Raw genomic sequence first — 25212 nt, 5'->3', positions numbered from 1 at the left:
TACAGGCGCCTGCCACCGCGCCCGGCTGATTTTTTGTATTTTTAGCAGAGACGGGGTTTCACCGTGTTAGCCAGGACGGTCTCGATCTCCTGACCTCGTGATCCGCCCGTCTCGGCCTCCCAAAGTGCTGGGATTAAAGGCGCGAGCCACCGCGCCCGGCCATCTTTTAGCATTTTTATCGAAAAGTACTTATATCTGGCCTCAGATATGGGAGGCTCTCCCTCTTGGGCCCCTTCTCCAGGTGGTATCGGTTCTAATATTACTGGGAATTGCCACACCTCAGTATCTCCTTGCTTTCTTGCCTTATCAATAGTTTTATGTAATGTACTACCCTGTCCACTAGGTGGTGATGTAGGATTAAATCTCATAGTGGGCGGCTGGGTATGGCGCCCTGCCCTGTGGTGCTGGGAACCTTCCTGGCTGTACATACTGACTTTCTGGGGGTGGCCGATACTGAAGTTTGGCTGGCAGCCAGTATTGATAGGCTACTGGCGGTTGGTAGTCTTATTTTCTACCGGCTGATATTGTGGATACTGTATTTGGATCGGCATTGCCGTGACAGAGACTCTGTCTTTCTCTATTTGATATTCTCTTGGGGTTTGTACTTGTCTAACCTGCGTTTGAGGTTGTAATGTTACAGGCATCTGAACTGCTGGAAGAGGAGTTGGCCCTTGTGGCTTAGACTCTGATGGCCCCACTGATTCTGGACCTTTTTCTTCTAATTTTAACGTTTCAGGATATATCACCTTCTGCAATTGATTATAGTCAACATTTTGCGTTGACTGAGCCATATGAATCGGCTCTGCTACATATTCACAATGTAAACTTTCCATTCCTTTCCGGGATTTTATCCCTGCCTCATCTTTACAATCTATTCCACAGCTTTCAGGGGCATCAGAAACTGAAACGCTGTCTTCTTCTGTTTGAAAAGGTTCTAAAGTTACTTTAATAATGGCCCAATCATTCCATACTGTAAGTGGGATGATTTTACCCTCCCTACTTGCTTGTTTTGATTCTTTGCCATTTTTTTCCCCAATCTTTTAGATCTAAAGTTCCCTGTTCTGGAAACCATGGGCAAAATTGTTCTATTGTTCGAAATAGCGTGATTAGATTTTTCGTAGAGACTCTAACTCCCCCTCTTTTTAAAATAATTTTAATAAAGCTAAGATAAGAAGCGTATTTACTTTTAGTTTGCCCCATTGTTACCCTAGGTTCCTCGAGCGCACAAGCTTACCGCAAGGCTGACTGCAGACCTACTCGGGATCTCTCATCAACTTGTCGCCAATGACCATGCTCGAGCGTACCTTCACCCTAGAGAAAAGCGCCCACGTTGGGCACCAGATGAAGGGGTGGCCTCTGCCCTTCCACCCTTGTGGGCGTTTCTCGTTGGGTGGAACCAGAGACTTTAGAAAAGAAAGAGACACAGAGACAAAGTACAGAGAAAGAAAAGTGGGCCCAGGGAACCGGCGCTCAGCATACGGAGGACCCGCGCCGGCACCAGTCTCTGAGTTCCCTTAGCATTTATTGATCATTATCGGGTGTTTCTCGGAGAGGGGGATGTGGCAGGACAATAGGGTGATAGTGGAGAGAGGGTCAGCACGAAAACATGTGAACAAATGTCTCTGCATCATAAACAAGGTAAAGAAAAAAGTGCTGTGCTTTTGATGTGCATATACATAAACATCTCAATGCCTTCAAGAGCAGTATTGCTGCCCGCATGTCCCACCTCCCGCCCTAAGGCAGTTTTCTCCTATCTCAGTAGATGGAATATACAATCGGGTTTTACACCGAGACATTCCATTGCCCAGGGAGGAGCAGGAGACCGATGCCTTCCTCTTATCTCAACTGCAAAGAGGCCTTCCTTCCTCTTTTACTAATCCTCCTCAGCACAGAGGACTAGTAGAGCCTGACTGTCAGGCTGGGGGACAGTCAGGCCTTTCCCTTCCCACGAGGCCATATTTCAGACTATCACATGGGGAGAAACCTTGGACAATACCTGGCTTTCCTTGGCAGAGGTCCCTGCGGCCTTCTGCAGTGTATTGTGTCTCTGGGTACTTGAGATTGTGGAGTGGTGATGACTCTTTTTTTTTTTTTTTTGAGACAGAGTCTCGCTCTGTCGCCCGGGCTGGAGTGCAGTGGCGCAATCTCGGCTCACTGCAAGCTCCGCCTCCCGGGTTCACGCCATTCTCCTGCCTCAGCCTCCGAGTAGCTGGGACTACAGGCGCCCGCCACCGCGCCCGGCTGATTTTTTGTATTTTTTAGTAGAGACGGGGTTTCACCGTGGTCTCGATCTCCTGACCTCGTGATCCGCCCGCCTCGGCCTCCCAAAGTGCTGGGATTACAAGCGTGAGCCACCGCGCCCGGCAATGACTCTTAACAAGTATGCTGCCTTCAAACGTTTGTTTAACAAAGCACATCCTGCACAGCCCTTAATCCATTTAACCTTGAGTGGACAAAGCACATGTTTCAGGGAGCACACGGTTGGGGGTAGGGTTACAGATTAACAGCATCTCAAGGCAGAAGAATTTTTCTTAGCACAGACCAAAATGGAGTCTCTTATGTCTCCTTCTTTCTACGTAGACACTGTACCAGTCTGATCTCTCTTTCTTTCCCCACAATATTTACATTATTTAATTGTTCAAAAGCATCAAAGATTCTTCTCTGCCGTCAACTTCATTCCATTTATTTTATTGTACCAAACTATCAAGACCATTAATTTAATCTACAGCTAAATCTACTATTTTTTCATGTTAGAAATTCAACAAGAAAATTTTTCCCTAATGAAACCTCACATTTCAAGCATAAGTAGGCTGGGCGAGGTGGCTCACACCTGTAATCCCAGCACTTTGGGAGGCCGAGACAGGTGCATCACTTGAGGTCAGGAGTTTGAGACCAGCCTGGCAAACATGGTGAAACCCTGTCTCTACTAAAAATATAAAAATTAGCTGAGTGTGGTGGCGTGTGCCTGTAATCCCAGCTACTCTGGAGGCTGAGGCAGGGAAATAGCTTCAACCTGGGAGGCGGAGCCTGAAGCGAGCTGAGATCGCACGACTTCACTCTAGCCTGGGCTACCGAGCAAGACTCTGTCTCAAAAATAAATAAAAAAAATAAGGCGCAGGGTCTTGCTCTGTTATCCAGGCTTGAGTGCAGCAGGACTATCATAGCTGACCAACTTGGAACCTCTGCGCTCAGGCAGTCCTCCGGGTTCAGCTTGCCTTGTATTTTTTTAGAGATGGGGTCTTGCCCTGTTGCCCAGGCTGGTCTCCAACTGCTGACCTAAAGCAATCCTTCCGCCTCAGCCTGTTGAGTTGCTGGGAGTACAGGTGCAAGACATGCAGCCTAGCATTGTAGTAAAACAATTTTCAACAAATTCTTAATTTTCTTTCTTTTTCTTTTTTTTTTTTTTTGAGAAGGAGTCTTGCTCTTTCACCCAGGCTGGGGTGCAGTGGTGCGATCTCGGCTCACTGCAGGCTCTGCCCCCGCAGGGTTCACGCCATTCTCCTGCCTCAGCCTCCCACGTATCTGGGACTACAGGCGCCCGCCACCTCGCCCGGCTAATTTTTTGTAGTTTTAGTAGAGATGGGGTTTCACCGTGTTAGCCAGGATGGTTTTTTTTTTTTTTTTTTTTTTTTTGAGACGGAGTCTTGCTCTGTCGCCCAGGCTGGAGTGCAGTGGCGCGATCTCGGCTCACTGCAAGCTCTGCCTCCCGGGTTCACGCCATTCTCCTGCCTCAGCCTCTCCGAGTAGCTGGAACTACAGGCGCCCGCCACCACGCCCGGCTAATTTGTTGTATTTTTAGTAGAGACGGGGTTTCACCGTGGTCTCGATCTCCTGACCTCGTGATCCGCCCGCCTCGGCCTCCCAAAGTGCTGGGATTACAAGCGTGAGCCACCGCGCCTGGCTCTTTTTTTTTTTTTTTTTTTTTTGAGTTGGGAGTCTCACTCTGTCACCCACGCTGGAGGGCAGTGGCACAATCATAGTTCACTGCAGCCTGCCTCAGTCTCCCAAGTAGCTGAGATTACAGTCATGGATTATCATGCCTGGCCAACTTTGAAAAATTAGCTAATACTTAAAAATTTGTAGAGACAGGGGTTTCACTATATTGCCCAGGCTGGTATCCAACTCCTAACCTCAATTGATCCTCCCTCCTCAGCCTCCTAAAGTGCTGGGATTGCAGATATGAGCCACCATACCTGGCTTAATTTTCTTATTTTAATTTTATATCAGTGATTATTATTGTTCCTAAGATAATTGGAGCAGTGACTCCTTTAAAATTTTAGAGACCTAATTTGTCTATTCACTTCACTGAAAGAGTATGCCAGTTTGTTTCATGAGAAAATATCCTATATTAATAAAGCAGGAAAATTCCTTCCACCAAACTAGGGGGCATTCTAAAGAAACGAATTGTGCTAAGTAACATCACTTAAGGTGAAAACAGAGACAATGGTATCTATTAACAATGTTTATCAGTGAAGGAAATAAACTGAAAATATTAACATCATTAGATCCTCGGAGGGCCTTCATTGCTGAAAATCTGAGTAATATTGTGATACCGTTTTGAGTTCGGCAGGACATTCTCTTCCCAGGGCATATAACAGTGGGCGAATAATTTCTTTTCGTTCATTTTCATTAAGGACTGAACTTCCTTAATGTTCTGGAGATTATGAAATTTGATTTGTATAGTTGTGAAAAGTGCTCATATTGCTGATTCCATTGCTTATATGTGATCATATAAATCTTTTCTCTCCTTTCTGTAGTGTGGCTTAAACTTAATCCTTAAAGGACATGTATTTGAATTTTTCAGCTGGTTAGAAACCTGAATATACCAATCGAAGAAAACTGCTCCTTACATGCTACAGAGTTAGTTTTCTTCCTGTACCAAGATGTCTTTTAGATATAGTAAATTTGTTAAAGCCAAGAGCTCCTATGGAACGAAGTTGGGTGGGAGGGGGGACATTGAGTAGTAAGATCACTCTTGTAATAGAGATGCCACTCTTGCAGATGTTGACAACTATTGGGCCCATAAAACTTTTACCAAACATTGGAAAGACAAGATATGAACAACTTACCGTTGCTGCAGTCTCAAACATCAGGAAATATCATTCTTCTTTTTTTTTTTTTTTATTATACTTTAGGTTTTAGGGTACATGTGCACAATGTGCCATGTTGATTTCCTGCACCCATTAACTCGTCATTTAGCATTAGGTATATCTCCTAATGCTATCCCTCCCCCCTCCCCCAACCCCACAACAGTCCCCGGAGTGTGATGTTCGAAATACCATTATTCTTAGGACAATAAATAGACAATAAAAAAGACTTACAGAGCAGATTAGCTGTCATGTATTACCAAACAGGGACTGGATCCTTGTCAACACCACCCAACAGAGACCGTCCCCAGAAATTCACTTCATAACATCAAAACCAAAAACCCACACTGATGGCAAAAAAAATAATGATGCAAAAATGAGAGAGAGAGAGAGAGAACTGTCCTATGGCCATACTTAGTGGGTAAAAGCCAAAGAGCTCAATTTCTGCTCATGATACTTAATAGAACAGAGGGAACACGAGCCAATAGCTCAGTGGGTTCAGATCTGCACCAAGTGCCTGTTGGATGCAGGATTCTACTGTCTCCAATAATATGTCTCAGATGGACTAGTTTTTTTGTGTTTTGTTTGTTTTGTTTTTGTTTTTTGTTTTTTGTTTTTGAGACAGAGTCTCGCTCTCTCGCCCAGGCTCGGGCGCAACCGCAAGATCTCGGCTCACTGCAACCTCCGCCTCCCGGGTTCAAGCGATTCTCCTGCCTCAGCCACCACGCCCGGCTGTTTAGTTTAGTTTAGTTTTGTTTTATATTTTTAGTAGAGACAGAGTTTCTCCATGTTGGTCAAGCCGGTCTCGAACTCCTGACCTCAGTTGATCAGAAGTAGGTGAGGTCAGAAAACATACCCTGGGAGAGGCTGACACAACGGCCAGATCCGCCATCGCTAGGCCTGGGGTTTTCTTCTGTAGTATTCGTGTAGTGCAGGGACAAAACCAATTAGATACTTCTGGGAGTTAAAAAGAGATTAATTTGCCGGGCGCGGTGGCTCACGCCTGTAACCCCAGCACTTTGGGAGGGTTCACGAGGTCAGGAGGTCGAGACCATCCTGGCTAACACGGTGAAACCCCGTCTCTACTAAAAATACAAAAAATTAGCCGGGCGTGGTGGCGGGCGCCTGTAGTCCCAGCTACTCGTAGGAGGCTGAGGCGGGAGAATGGCATGAACCTGGGAGACTGAGCTTGCAGTGAGCCGAGATGGCGCCACTGCACTCCAGCCTGAGTGACAGAGCGAGACTCCGTCAAAAAAAAAAAAAAAAAAAAGATGAATTTACAGTGCCATTTGAGAAGGGGTATTAAGGAATTTGCCAGGGTACTGATGCGTGTCAGGTGCAAACTGCAGGTTGAGAGAGAGCTAAGTATTTTCTGTCCATGAAGGTGATAAGCGAGGGCCTGAAGAAAGAGGGACGGGGGAGGACACTGGCGCCAGAAATAGGAAAGGGCTGCTTGGGAGTGGGAAGGATGGGTCGGGGTGCCTGGCAATGGACGTGGGATGTGGAAGCGAGACATCAAACAAGAAGCTGTCGCTTAAATAAAGTCTGAACAAAGAGTAGATATGTAAATGGCAGGAGACAGTAGAGAAACTGGACCCGGTTCCTCATAAAACTTCCCGCCTTATATTTCAGGGAGGATCGCAGCGCATTTCGGCCAAGACAGGTGAGACTGCGGTTCTGACCTGCGGGCCTTGATGAATTGCGTTAGGGCACCTGGGCTCCGGGAGAGCCGTTCCCCTCCACAAAGTAAGCGTGTCATGTCTACAACCCAACGGGGACGCTAAGAGCCCCAAAGACCCTGCTTTCATCCCAAAGATCAGCGCCCGTCTGCGTAGTTTGTACCTGGCTCTATGAGGTGAGAACACATTCCCCGCTAGCACAGAAATCCTACAAACTCCTGAGGGGGCTGTGGTTAGGAGCAGAGGCTGTGTGAAATGTGACTGGGATCTAGGGAAAAACACGAAGATTTTCACAGACCGTGAGAACCCAAGAGACTGGTGAGACCATGGACAAACCTCTGCAAAAAGCAGCCCCGCATAGAAAGGGAAAAGCCGTGCAGCCTTCGCACTAGTTAGCTTGTGTAAAGGCTGACGCTTCTTATTTCTTTTCCGGGGTAGAGACGACATGCTACTTCTATTCCCCAGCCTTCGGGTGTAGGAATAACACTCACCGGTAAGACACAAACCAATAGAAAAAGTACGTAACACTTATCGGACAACCTATTCTTTAAACTACAAAAAAAGAAATTTCACGGGAAAGCGCGAACGCAGCCCTCTACTACCACAAGCTACGCACTCGAGTCTCCCACATTTGGGGAAATCACAGGGGTCAGCACGTTCGGAGTGCAATGGACAAGCCTCGCCCTGGAAAAACCACCTTCGTGATCATGGCACCTCCCCTGCCGGGTAAGTATGAGCTTGTGCACCTCCGCCCCGCCACAGCCTCACGCGCCTCACCCTTTACACGCACGGTCACTTGCCCCGCGCACCCCCGAGCCCTCCTAGCCCTGACACACAGCTGGGACTCTCAGGTCCCACCAGCGGTCCTGAACCCGCTCCCTCGGCACGGGAACTCCTTTGTGGCGAAGCAGCAGGTGGGGAAGCAGCAGCCCCTGCGCTGCCTCATCTACATAGAAGTCGCCCTATCCGTGATGTCACCGACAGTGCCTTTCCCAGTCCCTGTCTGTCTCTCTGCCACTCAGCCGACCAACCCGCTGCCGGATCCGGCAAGGGGAAGTGACGTCTGTCTCTCCCTTTTTTCTCTTCCCACCCCGGCGTCTGTTCTCGCCCAAAGAAGCTGGTTCTCAGCCTGCGCTGCGGAGCAAACTTTCGGTGGCCAGCTGGAGCCTGGGCATCCTTCCTCAAATAATGGCTTTTAATTCGCAGACTAGAACGTTTAGGATTACAAAAGAAACCGGTTCTCTTCACACTCTCATCCTTGTGGTGTAGCATTCCGCTTGAAATTGGAAGCCGTTCAATGTCAGAGAGAAACCATATTGATGAAATTAAAGAGGCTTCTCAGATGACTGCAAACCAGCCTTCCTTACTGGTTTTATCACTGGTAATGTTATAAAGACAGTTGTCCAGTTTCATGAATCTTGTAGGTTTTTGTTTGTTTATTTGTTTGTTTTGATGTTGTTGTTGTTGTTTTCCAAATTCAGTATTGTAGAAAGATATGCTGCGCCAGAAGAGATGATTGGACACTCTCAAGCGTGGTGTTGGACTTTGTCATCTCTTGCACAGCCATCTCCAGACCTTAGTGCTTACCTCATGTTAGTTTTTTATATCCTGCAAAGACAAAACCAAAATAATCCAAATTTGACACAAATACCTGGGATACGTCTTATTTGAGATGTTTAACAAATGTCTGGATCGTCTTTTCTTACATTGGATTATAACGAAGGAAACACTGTGAAGTAAGCAAAGTTGGAATTCCCAAGTCAGAGACCATTTGAATATTTACAAGTAGATTTGAGACAGGAATAGTACAGGGTGGTCACAGGGTAACAAATTCTAGGCAGCAGATTTACATGACTTGAGGCTATGGGCTGATAAGACGCTGAAAAACCAGGGTTGTGGGCCAAGCTGGCTAAGACTGACTGGACCCAATGTGGTGCTGGATTTGACGTAGGTTTTACCTAGGCCCTCATTATATGCTCATTAACATACTAAATCACACCCCCACCAGTGCCATGACAGTTCTGAGACCAATATTTGATGTAAAAATGGATGGCACCACAGTTCCGAGAAATCTCCACCTTTACCCAGGAATTTTCATGAATATTCCACTCCTTGGTTAAAGAAACCCATCGAGATGAAACCCCAGAACCCACTGTTCTCTCTCGGGTATGCCTGAACTCCCCTTTCTTGAGTGTGTACTTTTTGCTTTGCAATACATCTCTTCTTTCACTATTTGCTCACTCATTCTTGACTTGGTTCTCGAGATGGTGTCAAGAGCCTGGACACCACAGCTGGGGTCGAGATCCCACCAGTGTCCGGGGACCTCCCCCAGCCCACCAGTATCAGATTCTATTCCATTGCTCCAATCACAAAACATTGAATGGAGGGTTCTCCTTTGGAGACCATAAAGTAAAGATTCTGTGGCACGGTGGCCAGTTAGGCCACTGGAAGGCATGGCAAAATATTGAAAATGAGGGATTAGGTGACAGTATAGTAACTGCTGAATACTAAATACTTGATCCAGGCCCCATTCCCTGGAGACTGACAGGGAGACACATCGTCCAGGTAGTAGTGGAGAAACTTTCTGGGTATCTGACCAGGCTTTGTGGAAAGAACTGGCACCATCCTGCACATATAACCGCCTGATGGGTTCTTCCTGCCCACTGTACATACAAAATCAATTCATGGAGACCATGGCATTGCAGTAAAGAGTTTAATTGACACAGGCCAGCCACGACATGGGGGGGACAGAGTTATTACTCAAATCGATCTCACTGAAGGCTTGGAGGTAAGGGGTTTTTCAAAGATAGTTTGGTGGGGAGGGGGCTAGGGCTTGGGCGGTGCTGACTGTTGGGGATGAAATCACAGGGGTGTGGAAAATGGCCCTCCTGCACTGAGCCAGCTGCTGGGTGGGGGCTAAGGGACTGGTTGATTTTCGGGCCCAATGGTGCCATCCAGTAGTCAGAAATGCAAAAGCCTGAAAAGACATCTCAAGAGGCCAGTCTTAGGTTCTACAATAGCGATGTTCTTCACAGCAGTAATTGGGGAAGCTGCAAATCTTGTGACCTCTGGAATAATGGCTGGTAATTATTTAATGAGGCATACATCTTAGTAGAATTCAGGCCCCTTTCATCCTCCTAACTTGGTGGCCTTTCATTAGTTTTACAGGGGTAATTTAGTTTTGGGGAAGGTTATCATTTAAACCAACCTTTTTGGCTGTCCCCAGTGTTTTTGGCACCAGGGACTGGTTTCACGGAAGACAATTTTTCCATGGAAGGGGGTTTCCGGATGAAACCGTTCCACCTCAGGTCATCCGGCATTAGTTACAGTCTCATAGGGAGTGCGCAATCTGGATCCCTCACATGTGCAGTTCCCGACAGGGTCCGAGCTCCGATGAGAATCTAATGCCGATGCTGATCTGACAAGAGGTGGAGCTCAGGTGGTAATGCTGGAAAGCCTGCAGCTCACCTCCTGCTGTTTGGCTGGGTTCCTAACAGGCCATGGACCAATACCTGTCTTGTGGCCCTGGGGGTTGGGGACCCCTGATTTAAACCATAAACTCAATTTTCCCCAAAGATAGCTTGGGAGAAATTGCACAGGAATGAGCAAAGACAGCTAGCCTGTGAGGCTAGAACCAAAATGGAGTCAGCCATGTCAGATTTCTCTGATTGCCATAATTTTGCAAAAGTAATTTCAGAGGGACTACGCTGGACACTTGTTAAAAGCATGAGGCGGATTTTATTGTATGTACTACAGCAGGCAAGAGAGACCAGCAGAGAACTGAGCTCAACTCCAAATACAGCAAGAAGAGTTGAAGATTTATAGCCAATCGGCAAGATAAGAAAGTCAGTGGATGGAACATTACTAAGAGGAACTTGATTAGCTATCAAAGGTGGTTGGGAGGACTCCTGCTAAACTAGACTCAACAGTATTCTTTTCTAAACCTGGACTTGGCAGGCCAAGAACTAATAGAGAAAAGGGCTCAGAGGAAACTGACTAGGGTTTGGTCAAAGATGGAGTCCTTGTCAACTCTACATTGAAGCTTCTGCAAATAAACGAAGACCAACCAAATGAAAAAAAAAGCAAAGGCTATTTATTCTGAGCTTGCTATGGCAGGGAGTCAGCCACTGTTACTTGTGTTTTGGCAGAGACTTGAAGGCAGTCAGAAGGGTGGGAAAGCTTTTTAAAAAGAAAGGCTTCAGGTGTGCTTGGACTGGAGGCTGTCAGCATGGTGAAGCTATAGATAGATGAAAAAAATCAAAATATTTTACCCCAGGATATATTTCTTTGGCATATTTTAAGATGGCTGTCAGAGAGCCAGCAAACAGAAGTAACTCTGCAAAACTGCCTTTTACAGGGGAAATTTACACCTGCAGAGAATCTGCATGAATCCAGCCTTCCCTTGTCAGGATTGAGAAATAAAAATAAGCCCTAGGCCCTACGACCAACTGAACGGACTCCCTCTTGGCTGACAGGGCCGCAGAGAAACCTTGAAAGCTGTTTCTGGCTGTGACAGGATAGGAGGTCGGGCATGCCCCCTTAAAATCCCTCCCTCGCTAACTGCCATTATGAGGCAGGAGAACAGCAGAGGCAGTTGGAAGTTGGATAAAAGGCAGAATGAGTAAAAGCAGAAACAGAAGCAAGGTGATGGGACGGGACAGCAAGAAGCAAGAAAAAAGGCAGAAGTTGAGTGGCCAAAACAAAAAGTAAGATTAAAAAAAGCAAGCAAGGCTGGGCGCAGCTGCTCACCCCTGTAATCCCAGCAGTTTGTGAGGCCAAGGCAGGCGGATTGCCTGAGGTCAGGAGTTCGAGACCAGCCTGACCAACACAGCGAAACCCCGTTCTCTACTAAAAATACAAAAAAATAGCTGGGCATGGTGATGCTCTCCTGCACTCCCAGCTACTCAGGAGGCTGAGACAGGAGAATTGCTTGAACCCGGGAGGCAGAGGTTGCAGTGAGCCAAGATCGCGCCACTGCACTCCAGACTGGGCAACAGAGCGAGACCCTGTCTTAAAAAAAAAAAAAAAAAAGCGAGCAAGGATCCCATGGCCAGCAAGATCCAAACCAGGAAAGGTGCAGCTCTTCAGAGATAGGCATGTGCATTAGAGAGAAAAAGTATCCTTAGCAGGACTTCATATGATAATCAGCTCATTAAAGCTCATGCATATGGACTGCATATCATGCATGTACTTAAAATTATGGGATGGAGGCAACATTCAAGCACACAAGGGCCAAAGTAACAAAGCAACCCACCTATCAATCAAAAGGCAAACACTGGCTAAAGATTAGGCATCCTTGGCCGGGCACAGTGGCTCATGCCTGTAATCCCAGCACTTTGCGAGGCCGAGGCGGGCGGATCATGAGGTCAGGAGATCGAGACCATCCTGGCTAACATGGTGAAACCCCGTCTCTACTAAAAATACAAAAAAATTAGCTGGGCGTGGTGGCGGGCGCCTGTAGTCCCAGCTGCTGGGAAGGCTGAGGCAGGAGAATGGCGTGAACCCGTGAGGCAGAGCTTGCAGTGAGCCGGGATCGTGCCACTGCACTCCAGCCTGGGTGACAGAGCGAGACTCCGTCTCACACACACACACATACAAAAAAAAAAAAAAAAAGATTAGGCATCCTTGTGAAGAGAAGAAAACACACACACACACACACACACACACACACACACACACACACACACAGACCCCAAGTACACCAAACTAATACCGATCTAATCTCCCAGAGGTCAGCCCACCCTCCCCACTCTGAGAGTGTTACTGTGCTTAATAAACTTTTGCTTTGCTTTGCTGCTTTGTGTGTGTCATGTACAGTTCTTTGTTTGGGACACCAAGAGCCTGGAACCGCACGGCACCATCTGGTAAGAATTAGGCTTTTTTGGCTGGGCGCGGTGGCTTATGCCTGTAATCCCAGCACTTTGCGAGGCCGAGGCGGGCGGATCACGAGGTCGGGGAAATCGAGACCATCCTGCCTAACACGGTGAAACCCCGTCTCTACTAAAAATACAAAAAAATTAGCCGGGCGTGGTGGCGGGCGCCTGTAGTCCCAGGTACTCAGGAGGCTGAGGCAGGAGAATGGCCTGAACCCGGGAGGCGGAGCTTGCAGTGAGCCGAGATCGCGCCACTGCACTCCAGCCTGGGCGACAGAGAGAGACTCCGTCTCAAAAAAAAAAAAAAAAAAAAGAATTAGGCTTTTTTTCCCCTAAGGGTTAACAACAAACCAGCCCTTTGGAAAGACTTGCTTCACCGCTGTTATCAACCAACGGCCTGATGCTTTCCCTCCGATTTGTGGTTTTGACAAAACAAGCAAGCAGCATTCCTTCCTGATAAGAGACCACCGACCTAGGAATGATTCTGGCCAGACTAGAGAGGATGTAGTGAGGGTTTTCATGTCCTCTGCTTCAGCTTTTGATGTCAGAGGGCCACAAACTCCACTCTCAGATGATTGCTAATGCCACCATTTTATGAGCATGGGCCCCATGGAGAGGCACGAAGCTCAATTGCACATCTGCACATTTTTCCTCCTATAAATATTGCTATTGGAATATTATTTGGTACGGCTCCCGTGAAAGATACTTTGCAGAATGTACTCAAATTAGAAGCATTATATAAACACTATAATGTAGCAATGGTGCATCAAGTTCCCTACACTACAGAAATATCTGCGGTGTAGATATTTCCACAATGACCAAAGATATGTGTACAAGAAAGGTGGCTGCAGCATTCTTTGTAATCCTAAAACGATGACACCAACCTCATCTCACAAACTTTTCTTCTTTTTTTTGAGATGGAGTCTCGCTGTGTTGCCCAGGCTGGAGTGTAGTGGTGCGATCTCGGCTCACTGCAGCCTCCACCTCCCAGGTTCAAATGATTCTCCTGCCTCAGAATCCCAAGCAGCTGGGAATACAGGCACATGCCACCATGCCTGGCTAATAAAAACATTTTTAAAAGGGTTAAATAAATCATGCACAAACTGACGAAAAATACTGTTTTCAAAAACGATGGAGAAGATCACTATGATGATGAATGATTCCACTGGTCACGTTATTGATAGAGCAATCAGTAAATCCAGGCACATCCTGGGGATATTATTGACCTCCTATTATTAAAATACGAAAAAATAGAGGCATGTAGATTACTCATTTAAGCGTATAACGGACTGAATTAGAATTTTATCACACCAGAAGTGGGTTCCTAGGTCTCTGTTTCAGGATTCCTGAGTTACACACGTATAAACCCAGGATTTCAGGAGATACTCCGTTAAGAATCCGGTCGTTGGGGGGGGGGCGGTGGGGGCCGGCCCTTCACATGGATAAGTCACAAATTAGTGGCTTAGGACTCCGGGAAGATAAAATCTTCCCCATTTATCTAGTGATTGACAATGCAGGAATACTTTAAAAGTTCCAACAAGCGTCCCTGGGTGGGCTCGAACCACCAACCTTTCGGTTAACAGCCGAACGCGCTAACCGATTGCGCCACAGAGACAGGTACTGCCAGTTCTACCGGGCGCTATAGGAAGGGCGCACGCACTAAACTTCCTCCATCCCTTCCATCCTCAGGGCCCGCCCGGCAGGACGACTGAGCAAGGCCTTGGAAAACCGGAGAGATTGGAGCGGTGAGTCGCGCTGGTCACGTTGGACACCCGCGCGTTGGGAGGTTCTGGAGCCAGAAGGACAGCCGAATGGCCTTCGCTCGCCCTGCCCCTCGCCTGCTTCAGAAACCCCTGGAAACGCCCCGGTTGAGACCCCGGCCCGAGCCGCCTGGGGGCCCTAGGGAAGCTGAACGCCCGGTGGCTCCCGGGATGGCTCTTCCCGTTCTTTGCGCCGCCTTCATCCAGTGAGGGAGCCTGTGCCTCCCTGCCCAGTCGCTTTTGTGGCCGCTGCTGAAGCAGGCGAGGGGCAGGGCGGGCGAAGGCCATTCGGCTGTCCTTCTGGCTCCAGAACCTCCCAACGCGCGGGTGTCCAACGTGACCAGCGCGACTCACCGCTCCAATCTCTCCGGTTTTCCAAGGCCTTGCTCAGTCGTCCTGCCGGGCGGGCCCTGAGGATGGAAGGGATGGAGGAAGTTTAGTGCGTGCGCCCTTCCTATAGCGCCCGGTAGAACTGGCAGTACCTGTCTCTGTGGCGCAATCGGTTAGCGCGTTCGGCTGTTAACCGAAAGGTTGGTGGTTCGAGCCCACCCAGGGACGCTTGTTGGAACTTTTAAAGTATTCCTGCATTGTCAATCACTAGATAAATGGGGAAGATTTTATCTTCCCGGAGTCCTAAGCCACTAATTTGTGACTTATCCATGTGAAGGGCCGGCCCCCACCGCCCCCCCCCCAACGACCGGATTCTTAACGGAGTATCTCCTGAAATCCTGGGTTTATACGTGTGTAACTCAGGAATCCTGAAACAGAGACCTAGGAACCCACTTCTGGTGTGATAAAATTCTAATTCAGTCCGTTATACGCTTAAATGAGTAATCTACATGCCTCTATTTTTTCGTATTTTAATAATAGGAGGTCAATAATATCCCCAGGATGTGCCTGGATTTACTGATTGCTCTATCAATAACGTGACCAGTGGAATCATTCATCATCATAGTGATCTTCTCCATCGTTTTTGAAAACAGTATTTTTCGTCAGTTTGTGCATGATTTATTTAACCCTTTTAAAAATGTTTTTATTAGCCAGGCATGGTGGCATGTGCCTGTATTCCCAGCTGCTTGGGATTCTGAGGCAGGAGAATCATTTGAACCTGGGAGGTGGAGGCTGCAGTGAGCCGAGATCGCACCACTACACTCCAGCCTGGGCAACACAGCGAGACTCCATCTCAAAAAAAAGAAGAAAAGTTTGTGAGATGAGGTTGGTGTCATCGTTTTAGGATTACAAAGAATGCTGCAGCCACCTTTCTTGTACACATATCTTTGGTCATTGTGGAAATATCTACACCGCAGATATTTCTGTAGTGTAGGGAACTTGATGCACCATTGCTACATTATAGTGTTTATATAATGCTTCTAATTTGAGTACATTCTGCAAAGTATCTTTCACGGGAGCCGTACCAAATAATATTCCAATAGCAATATTTATAGGAGGAAAAATGTGCAGATGTGCAATTGAGCTTCGTGCCTCTCCATGGGGCCCATGCTCATAAAATGGTGGCATTAGCAATCATCTGAGAGTGGAGTTTGTGGCCCTCTGACATCAAAAGCTGAAGCAGAGGACATGAAAACCCTCACTACATCCTCTCTAGTCTGGCCAGAATCATTCCTAGGTCGGTGGTCTCTTATCAGGAAGGAATGCTGCTTGCTTGTTTTGTCAAAACCACAAATCGGAGGGAAAGCATCAGGCCGTTGGTTGATAACAGCGGTGAAGCAAGTCTTTCCAAAGGGCTGGTTTGTTGTTAACCCTTAGGGGAAAAAAAGCCTAATTCTTTTTTTTTTTTTTTTTTTTGAGACGGAGTCTCTCTCTGTCGCCCAGGCTGGAGTGCAGTGGCGCGATCTCGGCTCACTGCAAGCTCCGCCTCCCGGGTTCAGGCCATTCTCCTGCCTCAGCCTCCTGAGTACCTGGGACTACAGGCGCCCGCCACCACGCCCGGCTAATTTTTTTGTATTTTTAGTAGAGACGGGGTTTCACCGTGTTAGGCAGGATGGTCTCGATTTCCCCGACCTCGTGATCCGCCCGCCTCGGCCTCGCAAAGTGCTGGGATTACAGGCATAAGCCACCGCGCCCAGCCAAAAAAGCCTAATTCTTACCAGATGGTGCCGTGCGGTTCCAGGCTCTTGGTGTCCCAAACAAAGAACTGTACATGACACACACAAAGCAGCAAAGCAAAGCAAAAGTTTATTAAGCACAGTAACACTCTCAGAGTGGGGAGGGTGGGCTGACCTCTGGGAGATTAGATCGGTATTAGTTTGGTGTACTTGGGGTCTGTGTGTGTGTGTGTGTGTGTGTGTGTGTGTGTGTGTGTGTGTGTGTGTGTTTTCTTCTCTTCACAAGGATGCCTAATCTTTTTTTTTTTTTTTTTGTATGTGTGTGTGTGTGAGACGGAGTCTCGCTCTGTCACCCAGGCTGGAGTGCAGTGGCACGATCCCGGCTCACTGCAAGCTCTGCCTCACGGGTTCACGCCATTCTCCTGCCTCAGCCTTCCCAGCAGCTGGGACTACAGGCGCCCGCCACCACGCCCAGCTAATTTTTTTGTATTTTTAGTAGAGACGGGGTTTCACCATGTTAGCCAGGATGGTCTCGATCTCCTGACCTCATGATCCGCCCGCCTCGGCCTCGCAAAGTGCTGGGATTACAGGCATGAGCCACTGTGCCCGGCCAAGGATGCCTAATCTTTAGCCAGTGTTTGCCTTTTGATTGATAGGTGGGTTGCTTTGTTACTTTGGCCCTTGTGTGCTTGAATGTTGCCTCCATCCCATAATTTTAAGTACATGCATGATATGCAGTCCATATGCATGAGCTTTAATGAGCTGATTATCATATGAAGTCCTGCTAAGGATACTTTTTCTCTCTAATGCACATGCCTATCTCTGAAGAGCTGCACCTTTCCTGGTTTGGATCTTGCTGGCCATGGGATCCTTGCTCGCTTTTTTTTTTTTTTTTTTAAGACAGGGTCTCGCTCTGTTGCCCAGTCTGGAGTGCAGTGGCGCGATCTTGGCTCACTGCAACCTCTGCCTCCCGGGTTCAAGCAATTCTCCTGTCTCAGCCTCCTGAGTAGCTGGGAGTGCAGGAGAGCATCACCATGCCCAGCTATTTTTTTGTATTTTTAGTAGAGAACGGGGTTTCGCTGTGTTGGTCAGGCTGGTCTCGAACTCCTGACCTCAGGCAATCCGCCTGCCTTGGCCTCACAAACTGCTGGGATTACAGGGGTGAGCAGCTGCGCCCAGCCTTGCTTGCTTTTTTTAATCTTACTTTTTGTTTTGGCCACTCAACTTCTGCCTTTTTTCTTGCTTCTTGCTGTCCCGTCCCATCACCTTGCTTCTGTTTCTGCTTTTACTCATTCTGCCTTTTATCCAACTTCCAACTGCCTCTGCTGTTCTCCTGCCTCATAATGGCAGTTAGCGAGGGAGGGATTTTAAGGGGGCATGCCCGACCTCCTATCCTGTCACAGCCAGAAACAGCTTTCAAGGTTTCTCTGCGGCCCTGTCAGCCAAGAGGGAGTCCGTTCAGTTGGTCGTAGGGCCTAGGGCTTATTTTTATTTCTCAATCCTGACAAGGGAAGGCTGGATTCATGCAGATTCTCTGCAGGTGTAAATTTCCCCTGTAAAAGGCAGTTTTGCAGAGTTACTTCTGTTTGCTGGCTCTCTGACAGCCATCTTAAAATATGCCAAAGAAATATATCCTGGGGTAAAATATTTTGATTTTTTTCATCTATCTATAGCTTCACCATGCTGACAGCCTCCAGTCCAAGCACACCTGAAGCCTTTCTTTTTAAAAAGCTTTCCCACCCTTCTGACTGCCTTCAAGTCTCTGCCAAAACACAAGTAACAGTGGCTGACTCCCTGCCATAGCAAGCTCAGAATAAATAGCCTTTGCTTTTTTTTTCATTTGGTTGGTCTTCGTTTATTTGCAGAAGCTTCAATGTAGAGTTGACAAGGACTCCATCTTTGACCAAACCCTAGTCAGTTTCCTCTGAGCCCTTTTCTCTATTAGTTCTTGGCCTGCCAAGTCCAGGTTTAGAAAAGAATACTGTTGAGTCTAGTTTAGCAGGAGTCCTCCCAACCACCTTTGATAGCTAATCAAGTTCCTCTTAGTAATGTTCCATCCACTGACTTTCTTATCTTGCCGATTGGCTATAAATCTTCAACTCTTCTTGCTGTATTTGGAGTTGAGCTCAGTTCTCTGCTGGTCTCTCTTGCCTGCTGTAGTACATACAATAAAATCCGCCTCATGCTTTTAACAAGTGTCCAGCGTAGTCCCTCTGAAATTACTTTTGCAAAATTATGGCAATCAGAGAAATCTGACATGGCTGACTCCATTTTGGTTCTAGCCTCACAGGCTAGCTGTCTTTGCTCATTCCTGTGCAATTTCTCCCAAGCTATCTTTGGGGAAAATTGAGTTTATGGTTTAAATCAGGGGTCCCCAACCCCCAGGGCCACAAGACAGGTATTGGTCCATGGCCTGTTAGGAACCCAGCCAAACAGCAGGAGGTGAGCTGCAGGCTTTCCAGCATTACCACCTGAGCTCCACCTCTTGTCAGATCAGCATCGGCATTAGATTCTCATCGGAGCTCGGACCCTGTCGGGAACTGCACATGTGAGGGATCCAGATTGCGCACTCCCTATGAGACTGTAACTAATGCCGGATGACCTGAGGTGGAACGGTTTCATCCGGAAACCCCCTTCCATGGAAAAATTGTCTTCCGTGAAACCAGTCCCTGGTGCCAAAAACACTGGGGACAGCCAAAAAGGTTGGTTTAAATGATAACCTTCCCCAAAACTAAATTACCCCTGTAAAACTAATGAAAGGCCACCAAGTTAGGAGGATGAAAGGGGCCTGAATTCTACTAAGATGTATGCCTCATTAAATAATTACCAGCCATTATTCCAGAGGTCACAAGATTTGCAGCTTCCCCAATTACTGCTGTGAAGAACATCGCTATTGTAGAACCTAAGACTGGCCTCTTGAGATGTCTTTTCAGGCTTTTGCATTTCTGACTACTGGATGGCACCATTGGGCCCGAAAATCAACCAGTCCCTTAGCCCCCACCCAGCAGCTGGCTCAGTGCAGGAGGGCCATTTTCCACACCCCTGTGATTTCATCCCCAACAGTCAGCACCGCCCAAGCCCTAGCCCCCTCCCCACCAAACTATCTTTGAAAAACCCCTTACCTCCAAGCCTTCAGTGAGATCGATTTGAGTAATAACTCTGTCCCCCCCATGTCGTGGCTGGCCTGTGTCAATTAAACTCTTTACTGCAATGCCATGGTCTCCATGAATTGATTTTGTATGTACAGTGGGCAGGAAGAACCCATCAGGCGGTTATATGTGCAGGATGGTGCCAGTTCTTTCCACAAAGCCTGGTCAGATACCCAGAAAGTTTCTCCACTACTACCTGGACGATGTGTCTCCCTGTCAGTCTCCAGGGAATGGGGCCTGGATCAAGTATTTAGTATTCAGCAGTTACTATACTGTCACCTAATCCCTCATTTTCAATATTTTGCCATGCCTTCCAGTGGCCTAACTGGCCACCGTGCCACAGAATCTTTACTTTATGGTCTCCAAAGGAGAACCCTCCATTCAATGTTTTGTGATTGGAGCAATGGAATAGAATCTGATACTGGTGGGCTGGGGGAGGTCCCCGGACACTGGTGGGATCTCGACCCCAGCTGTGGTGTCCAGGCTCTTGACACCATCTCGAGAACCAAGTCAAGAATGAGTGAGCAAATAGTGAAAGAAGAGATGTATTGCAAAGCAAAAAGTACACACTCAAGAAAGGGGAGTTCAGGCATACCCGAGAGAGAACAGTGGGTTCTGGGGTTTCATCTCGATGGGTTTCTTTAACCAAGGAGTGGAATATTCATGAAAATTCCTGGGTAAAGGTGGAGATTTCTCGGAACTGTGGTGCCATCCATTTTTACATCAAATATTGGTCTCAGAACTGTCATGGCACTGGTGGGGGTGTGATTTAGTATGTTAATGAGCATATAATGAGGGCCTAGGTAAAACCTACGTCAAATCCAGCACCACATTGGGTCCAGTCAGTCTTAGCCAGCTTGGCCCACAACCCTGGTTTTTCAGCGTCTTATCAGCCCATAGCCTCAAGTCATGTAAATCTGCTGCCTAGAATTTGTTACCCTGTGACCACCCTGTACTATTCCTGTCTCAAATCTACTTGTAAATATTCAAATGGTCTCTGACTTGGGAATTCCAACTTTGCTTACTTCACAGTGTTTCCTTCGTTATAATCCAATGTAAGAAAAGACGATCCAGACATTTGTTAAACATCTCAAATAAGACGTATCCCAGGTATTTGTGTCAAATTTGGATTATTTTGGTTTTGTCTTTGCAGGATATAAAAAACTAACATGAGGTAAGCACTAAGGTCTGGAGATGGCTGTGCAAGAGATGACAAAGTCCAACACCACGCTTGAGAGTGTCCAATCATCTCTTCTGGCGCAGCATATCTTTCTACAATACTGAATTTGGAAAACAACAACAACAACATCAAAACAAACAAATAAACAAACAAAAACCTACAAGATTCATGAAACTGGACAACTGTCTTTATAACATTACCAGTGATAAAACCAGTAAGGAAGGCTGGTTTGCAGTCATCTGAGAAGCCTCTTTAATTTCATCAATATGGTTTCTCTCTGACATTGAACGGCTTCCAATTTCAAGCGGAATGCTACACCACAAGGATGAGAGTGTGAAGAGAACCGGTTTCTTTTGTAATCCTAAACGTTCTAGTCTGCGAATTAAAAGCCATTATTTGAGGAAGGATGCCCAGGCTCCAGCTGGCCACCGAAAGTTTGCTCCGCAGCGCAGGCTGAGAACCAGCTTCTTTGGGCGAGAACAGACGCCGGGGTGGGAAGAGAAAAAAGGGAGAGACAGACGTCACTTCCCCTTGCCGGATCCGGCAGCGGGTTGGTCGGCTGAGTGGCAGAGAGACAGACAGGGACTGGGAAAGGCACTGTCGGTGACATCACGGATAGGGCGACTTCTATGTAGATGAGGCAGCGCAGGGGCTGCTGCTTCCCCACCTGCTGCTTCGCCACAAAGGAGTTCCCGTGCCGAGGGAGCGGGTTCAGGACCGCTGGTGGGACCTGAGAGTCCCAGCTGTGTGTCAGGGCTAGGAGGGCTCGGGGGTGCGCGGGGCAAGTGACCGTGCGTGTAAAGGGTGAGGCGCGTGAGGCTGTGGCGGGGCGGAGGTGCACAAGCTCATACTTACCCGGCAGGGGAGGTGCCATGATCACGAAGGTGGTTTTTCCAGGGCGAGGCTTGTCCATTGCACTCCGAACGTGCTGACCCCTGTGATTTCCCCAAATGTGGGAGACTCGAGTGCGTAGCTTGTGGTAGTAGGGGGCTGCGTTCGCGCTTTCCCGTGAAATTTCTTTTTTTGTAGTTTAAAGAATAGGTTGTCCGATAAGTGTTACGTACTTTTTCTATTGGTTTGTGTCTTACCGGTGAGTGTTATTCCTACACCCGAAGGCTGGGGAATAGAAGTAGCATGTCGTCTCTACCCCGGAAAAGAAATAAGAAGCGTCAGCCTTTACACAAGCTAACTAGTGCGAAGGCTGCACGGCTTTTCCCTTTCTATGCGGGGCTGCTTTTTGCAGAGGTTTGTCCATGGTCTCACCAGTCTCTTGGGTTCTCACGGTCTGTGAAAATCTTCGTGTTTTTCCCTAGATCCCAGTCACATTTCACACAGCCTCTGCTCCTAACCACAGCCCCCTCAGGAGTTTGTAGGATTTCTGTGCTAGCGGGGAATGTGTTCTCACCTCATAGAGCCAGGTACAAACTACGCAGACGGGCGCTGATCTTTGGGATGAAAGCAGGGTCTTTGGGGCTCTTAGCGTCCCCGTTGGGTTGTAGACATGACACGCTTACTTTGTGGAGGGGAACGGCTCTCCCGGAGCCCAGGTGCCCTAACGCAATTCATCAAGGCCCGCAGGTCAGAACCGCAGTCTCACCTGTCTTGGCCGAAATGCGCTGCGATCCTCCCTGAAATATAAGGCGGGAAGTTTTATGAGGAACCGGGTCCAGTTTCTCTACTGTCTCCTGCCATTTACATATCTACTCTTTGTTCAGACTTTATTTAAGCGACAGCTTCTTGTTTGATGTCTCGCTTCCACATCCCACGTCCATTGCCAGGCACCCCGACCCATCCTTCCCACTCCCAAGCAGCCCTTTCCTATTTCTGGCGCCAGTGTCCTCCCCCGTCCCTCTTTCTTCAGGCCCTCGCTTATCACCTTCATGGACAGAAAATACTTAGCTCTCTCTCAACCTGCAGTTTGCACCTGACACGCATCAGTACCCTGGCAAATTCCTTAATACCCCTTCTCAAATGGCACTGTAAATTCATCTTTTTTTTTTTTTTTTTTTTGACGGAGTCTCGCTCTGTCACTCAGGCTGGAGTGCAGTGGCGCCATCTCGGCTCACTGCAAGCTCAGTCTCCCAGGTTCATGCCATTCTCCCGCCTCAGCCTCCTACGAGTAGCTGGGACTACAGGCGCCCGCCACCACGCCCGGCTAATTTTTTGTATTTTTAGTAGAGACGGGGTTTCACCGTGTTAGCCAGGATGGTCTCGACCTCCTGACCTCGTGAACCCTCCCAAAGTGCTGGGGTTACAGGCGTGAGCCACCGCGCCCGGCAAATTAATCTCTTTTTAACTCCCAGAAGTATCTAATTGGTTTTGTCCCTGCACTACACGAATACTACAGAAGAAAACCCCAGGCCTAGCGATGGCGGATCTGGCCGTTGTGTCAGCCTCTCCCAGGGTATGTTTTCTGACCTCACCTACTTCTGATCAACTGAGGTCAGGAGTTCGAGACCGGCTTGACCAACATGGAGAAACTCTGTCTCTACTAAAAATATAAAACAAAACTAAACTAAACTAAACAGCCGGGCGTGGTGGCTGAGGCAGGAGAATCGCTTGAACCCGGGAGGCGGAGGTTGCAGTGAGCCGAGATCTTGCGGTTGCGCCCGAGCCTGGGCGAGAGAGCGAGACTCTGTCTCAAAAACAAAAAACAAAAAACAAAAACAAAACAAACAAAACACAAAAAAACTAGTCCATCTGAGACATATTATTGGAGACAGTAGAATCCTGCATCCAACAGGCACTTGGTGCAGATCTGAACCCACTGAGCTATTGGCTCGTGTTCCCTCTGTTCTATTAAGTATCATGAGCAGAAATTGAGCTCTTTGGCTTTTACCCACTAAGTATGGCCATAGGACAGTTCTCTCTCTCTCTCTCTCATTTTTGCATCATTATTTTTTTTGCCATCAGTGTGGGTTTTTGGTTTTGATGTTATGAAGTGAATTTCTGGGGACGGTCTCTGTTGGGTGGTGTTGACAAGGATCCAGTCCCTGTTTGGTAATACATGACAGCTAATCTGCTCTGTAAGTCTTTTTTATTGTCTATTTATTGTCCTAAGAATAATGGTATTTCGAACATCACACTCCGGGGACTGTTGTGGGGTTGGGGGAGGGGGGAGGGATAGCATTAGGAGATATACCTAATGCTAAATGACGAGTTAATGGGTGCAGGAAATCAACATGGCACATTGTGCACATGTACCCTAAAACCTAAAGTATAATAAAAAAAAAAAAAAAGAAGAATGATATTTCCTGATGTTTGAGACTGCAGCAACGGTAAGTTGTTCATATCTTGTCTTTCCAATGTTTGGTAAAAGTTTTATGGGCCCAATAGTTGTCAACATCTGCAAGAGTGGCATCTCTATTACAAGAGTGATCTTACTACTCAATGTCCCCCCTCCCACCCAACTTCGTTCCATAGGAGCTCTTGGCTTTAACAAATTTACTATATCTAAAAGACATCTTGGTACAGGAAGAAAACTAACTCTGTAGCATGTAAGGAGCAGTTTTCTTCGATTGGTATATTCAGGTTTCTAACCAGCTGAAAAATTCAAATACATGTCCTTTAAGGATTAAGTTTAAGCCACACTACAGAAAGGAGAGAAAAGATTTATATGATCACATATAAGCAATGGAATCAGCAATATGAGCACTTTTCACAACTATACAAATCAAATTTCATAATCTCCAGAACATTAAGGAAGTTCAGTCCTTAATGAAAATGAACGAAAAGAAATTATTCGCCCACTGTTATATGCCCTGGGAAGAGAATGTCCTGCCGAACTCAAAACGGTATCACAATATTACTCAGATTTTCAGCAATGAAGGCCCTCCGAGGATCTAATGATGTTAATATTTTCAGTTTATTTCCTTCACTGATAAACATTGTTAATAGATACCATTGTCTCTGTTTTCACCTTAAGTGATGTTACTTAGCACAATTCGTTTCTTTAGAATGCCCCCTAGTTTGGTGGAAGGAATTTTCCTGCTTTATTAATATAGGATATTTTCTCATGAAACAAACTGGCATACTCTTTCAGTGAAGTGAATAGACAAATTAGGTCTCTAAAATTTTAAAGGAGTCACTGCTCCAATTATCTTAGGAACAATAATAATCACTGATATAAAATTAAAATAAGAAAATTAAGCCAGGTATGGTGGCTCATATCTGCAATCCCAGCACTTTAGGAGGCTGAGGAGGGAGGATCAATTGAGGTTAGGAGTTGGATACCAGCCTGGGCAATATAGTGAAACCCCTGTCTCTACAAATTTTTAAGTATTAGCTAATTTTTCAAAGTTGGCCAGGCATGATAATCCATGACTGTAATCTCAGCTACTTGGGAGACTGAGGCAGGCTGCAGTGAACTATGATTGTGCCACTGCCCTCCAGCGTGGGTGACAGAGTGAGACTCCCAA

The 25212-nt window shown here is 47.2% G+C and overlaps 2 long non-coding RNA genes and 4 other non-coding genes across 6 annotated transcripts; 3 read left to right on the top strand and 3 right to left on the bottom strand.

Annotated features, from left to right (window-relative positions):
• Positions 1-7336: 7336 nt before the first annotated feature.
• On the bottom strand, positions 7337-7500 carry LOC134734923 (U1 spliceosomal RNA). Its single transcript, XR_010117804.1, has one exon. It is a non-coding gene; the product is annotated as a U1 spliceosomal RNA (small nuclear RNA).
• Positions 7501-7505: 5 nt separating this feature from the next.
• On the top strand, positions 7506-12560 carry LOC134734231 (uncharacterized). Its single transcript, XR_010117542.1, has 2 exons — positions 7506-8147; positions 8248-12560. It is a non-coding gene; the product is annotated as an uncharacterized lncRNA (long non-coding RNA).
• A 1620-nt stretch (positions 12561-14180) lies between these two features.
• On the bottom strand, positions 14181-14254 carry TRNAN-GUU (transfer RNA asparagine (anticodon GUU)). Its single transcript has one exon. It is a non-coding gene; the product is annotated as a tRNA-Asn (tRNA).
• Positions 14255-14883: 629 nt separating this feature from the next.
• TRNAN-GUU (transfer RNA asparagine (anticodon GUU)) lies at positions 14884-14957 on the top strand. Its single transcript has one exon. It is a non-coding gene; the product is annotated as a tRNA-Asn (tRNA).
• Positions 14958-16577: 1620 nt separating this feature from the next.
• On the bottom strand, positions 16578-21636 carry LOC134734230 (uncharacterized). Its single transcript, XR_010117541.1, has 2 exons — positions 20995-21636; positions 16578-20894 (listed from the first exon to the last, which is right to left on the bottom strand). It is a non-coding gene; the product is annotated as an uncharacterized lncRNA (long non-coding RNA).
• A 5-nt stretch (positions 21637-21641) lies between these two features.
• On the top strand, positions 21642-21805 carry LOC134734922 (U1 spliceosomal RNA). Its single transcript, XR_010117803.1, has one exon. It is a non-coding gene; the product is annotated as a U1 spliceosomal RNA (small nuclear RNA).
• Positions 21806-25212: the final 3407 nt, after the last annotated feature.

This window comes from Symphalangus syndactylus, chromosome 12, assembly GCF_028878055.3.
Source record: "Symphalangus syndactylus isolate Jambi chromosome 12, NHGRI_mSymSyn1-v2.1_pri, whole genome shotgun sequence".
Lineage (NCBI taxonomy): Eukaryota > Metazoa > Chordata > Mammalia > Primates > Hylobatidae > Symphalangus > Symphalangus syndactylus.
Note: the sequence above shows the minus strand (reverse complement) of the source record. Positions and strands in the feature narration are given on the sequence as shown.